The sequence below is a fragment of the Tetrao urogallus genome, assembly GCF_951394365.1.
Source record: "Tetrao urogallus genome assembly, chromosome: 12".
Taxonomy (NCBI): Eukaryota; Metazoa; Chordata; class Aves; order Galliformes; family Phasianidae; genus Tetrao; species Tetrao urogallus.
The window spans coordinates 13,941,289-13,945,558 of NC_136825.1; positions in this window are offsets into that span (position 1 = coordinate 13,941,289).

A 4,270-nucleotide genomic window follows, 5' to 3' on the forward strand; every position below is an offset into this window, starting at 1 on the left:
TTACGTGTCATTACGTGTCATTGTCTCCCGTAGAAGTTGTGAGAGTTCACACGCGCAATGCCCGCTCCCTCTCGCAGCCCCGTGACAGTGACAGAGCTTTCCCTCCCCGCCACACCTTGGGGATTTTGTTTCTTTTTATTCTTTTCTTTCTTTTCCTTTTTTTTTTTTTTTTTTTTTTTTTTTTTTTTACCTCGGATTATTCTCTTTAATGGAGGTGAGAGGTTTGCTAATGCGCTTCGATGCAAATCAGCCCGGCTGGAAGGCACCCGCGGAGGGGATCGATCTCCAGTTCATTGAGATGAGCACTGAAGGGAGATGGCAAACAGGGGATAATTTGCAGTTCATTCTGCCGAGAGACGCTTTCAATGAGATGCAACGCACCAGCCCGGCTTATTGTTATTAAGGTTTGCGCTCAGCCCGACACTCTCCGCACTCAGGGGTTAAAAGCTCCGCAGTCCGCACCCAGCGGTGACACGCGGTTACCTCGAGCCGGGCGCAGTGCCACCGCTCTCCCTTTGCCGGTCACCTCCGCCCGCAGCCCGGGGCACACAGCAGCCCGGCACGCTCCGTGCTGCGATACCTGCTCCTTCGCAGCACCACTTGTCCCTCTCTTCCCTTCTTTGCCTTTTTCTCCTCCTGTCCGTTCTTTCTGCTCTCTTTTACACTAAAAGAAAAAAAAAAATACACTGTGTAAGAGCTTCAAATTTCGCTTCAGTTGACCCCTAAAGCAAGCCGCTTTTCAGTTACACCAGTACATCTATTTCAGCAGCGTGTGTAATTAGGGGCTCCCAGATGCTGCCCTCAACCGGGAACTCCGTGCTCAGACACACCGCGAAGTTTGAGGCCGTTCCGGTGCGCTGCCCGGGCAGCACTGCGGCACCGCGGCTCGGCGCTGCCGGCGAGGGAACGGCAGCTCGGCCCCTGCCCACCTCTCACCTTGGTGTTATTGTTATTTGCTAATGATAACTCCTCGGGGAAAAAGAAATAGGGGGAGAGGGGGAGATCCAGCACTGAATCCTCCTCCTTATTAGCGACAACTCATAATTGATCATTGCTCACAAGCACGAGCTTTTAGCCGCATAATGGAATCGTAAGCGGTATGGGTTGAACTAAAGGGGAAAAAGGAAAGAAAAAGAAAAAAGAAAGAAAAAAAAAGAGTCAAAGAGCCTCCCCCTCTCTCTGCCCCAAATCTCACAGAATCGCAGCCATGGGGAACTCCCCGCCCCCGAGATAAAAGCGGACGTGACTACAGCCATAGGCGGCCAAGGTGGGATTGTTTAATTCTGTTCTCTCTTTGCACGTTTGCTGCCTTTGTCTGACCCCATGGCCAGCGCATTTTTACACCTCGCTGTCCCTTCCGAGTTTATTGATGAAGGTGCTTCTGAAATGATTATCGAGAGATTTACGGCCATCACTACCCACCTACGGGAAAAGTAGTAAAATCAATCCCTCAATTAATCGGAGCCCTCTGTGCATATCTTTTTAATCTGCTCTTTGAGCTGTTTTATTACAACAGAAGCATTAAATATGTTTGTTTCAAATTTAACACGAATGCCTCCGAAGGACTCCGTCAATTTAGGCATAAATCACGAGGCAAACGAGCTCGGTGGAAAGTCCTCATACTCGGGCAGGCTGCAAACCGAAGGCAATACCTGGATGGCCGCATTCCTCTGCCAGCAGCACCCCGCTCCGTGCTGTAGGCGACTGCTGTGTTTGTCCAGCCCAGCCCGCGGGGCAGAGAAGACCTACAGAAAGATGAGTACAGCATGCTGCTAAAGACTTCCATGCCGTTTCACGTGGCTACACAGAGAACCTAGAGAGTGCTACTAATTAGAAATACTCTCGCATCCTGAAGCCTGTCATTTTTTTCTTTTTGATAGCAGAATGTCTTAGTCCCCATGTTAGGCTTGGTTTGTTACAACTGTGTAGCATACGCTTGAAAAAACTCCTTGGTTTCAATACTGTTATCGATCCCAAGGCATCATGCTAACCTTTGTGTACCTTTTCTCCAACTAATGAAAAAATCAGTGGGGATTCCAGGTAGGCTGCTTTGGCCCGAAATTTTCCCTTCTGATTTGTTACATAGCAGCCATCAAAGGGCAGACAGAACAAGTCTATTAGTTCTATGAAGGATGAAAAATGAAGAATTTGATTTGGTCCCACAGAGGAACTCTTTTTCTTCAAGCCACATTCCTTTACATCCCAGTTTAATTTTTTTTTTTTTTTTTTTTTTTTTTTTTTTTTTTTTTTTTCCTATCCCAGTGTGTCAGAGCCACATAAAAGCAGAATGTACCCTCCTGGAAAACCAGAAGTTTAGAAGTGAGGTGATGAGGATTTCTTCAGCCTTAGATAAAAATGTTTAAAAACCATTCTGGACTGCAAAGATTTCTTCCAAAGGCACAATGTGGTGACTCTCAATGCAGAAACATTTCTGGGTAGAACAGTGGGGAACAAAAAGAAAGAAAGACACAGAAATATACCCATGTCAAAAGAAAAGTCATGACAAATCCATCTGATATCAGACGATGAGATACAACGAGCTATCAGACTGGATTTCCTGCTAACATCTTGCTTTACAAAAAGTGCATTTATGCGGCAGGAAAACTTCACAGTCACTGTTGCTCTGCACCTGGGTAAATTCACTGCAGTCCGAGTGTGGAACTTCAAATCATCACAGCCATAATTTCTTCAGTCAGAGCACTATCTGAAACAGTATAGAGTAGGGAGTTGGTGGGAGCCAATTAAAAGCAAATGAATGAATAGGACCGAGGGAAGGATATTTAAGGAAAAAAGTCCCCTCTTCAAAAAAGTTCCCTCTGGATTTACTTACCTTTGAAACAAAAATCATGCAAAAAGTTCTGCAGTTTGTCACAGTACAAATGGAAGGCCAACATTTCAGACGGCAATTGTCTAGTAGCGTACAGATGATTTTCTACAAGGTAATCATCTGATAAAGGAAGACCTGTTGTTGTTGTCACAAACAGATTTCTGCTGTCAAATTAGATTTACCGAGTGTGCATTTTTATTTACATTTTAAAGTTTCATTTTAATTTGGGGAATCTGTGGTGATTACAGGATAAATATGTCTCAGACCTCAGGGGAACTGTTTCCTGCACAGTCCCAAATTTCTCGACAGATGAAACAAGCCTGACAACTCCATTCATTTTCATGGCGTTATATTTGATTCAAATACAGTGGAAGTATTTGTAAGTACACGGATTTTGTTTGCATAATATCGAGGTGCTCTGATTAATGCATAGTGTTTACAACGTGAAAATTGTCATACTCCCTGCATCAGCGCAAGAGCTGGCTTGGCAGCCGCTGGCTGCAATAAAGTAAATGCTTGTGAATAACGTGCTGCTTTCCATGCCTGAACTAAGCAGCGTCCTCACAATCCACCTTTTGCATCCACTTTGGGCAGACTGTTAATAGAACTGCCCTGCAATGGCAATGTGTAAAACCTCTCTGAGTGTAAATATGTTCACCCAGACCTGCACACATTATCTAGAGCTTATGGGAGCCCATTTCCTCAGGGAGCAATCTGATCTCCCAGCCACATTGTTGCAGTTTTCTTTTCTTGCCATTAGTGATCATTTAATGTTCAGGTGGCACCAACAGCCATTGCCTACCTCAAAAAGTAAACCAGGACTTTCTCATTAGTGAAATTAAATCTGCAGCTGGAAGAGGGGGGGAAGAGCCAAGAACTGAGCTGCTGAGCAGCTTGTACCGAGCCATCAGAGAGAGCCGCGATAAGCACTGCTCCATAAAGCCAAGATCATAGAGTTACATCTAAAGGATGGAACTCTCTCCAATTCTAAGCAAAGCTCAAGTCACTAGAATCAGAAGAGCAATCCTCAAGAAGAGATGTCAAAAAGACCCTTCTCATAAATCCAGAAACCAGACTTGGGTTCAGAAAATTATTTCTGTCCTTCATGTACCTTACATGGTAAGCTTGGGCTGTTGGCATGGCTGTACAAACTGTTTCTTGAATCTCACTCTGAATTACGTGTTCTGTGTTACGGTCATTCACCGAGCTTGCAGTACCATCTCAAAAGGGGTTTCACATTTATTTGCATGCAGTAATGCAGCCTTCTGAAGTCTAGCTGGCTACACAGTCACGAAGCTAATCTGAGCTTGCTCCTGTCTGCTGGCACCCAGAAGTTCTGTCCAAATAAGAATTTAAAGCTTTAGTCAGTTTTAGATCATCTTAAAAGCAATTGGTACAAAAGCATATATGCAAAGACAACTAGTTTGTACTGGTACAAAAGCA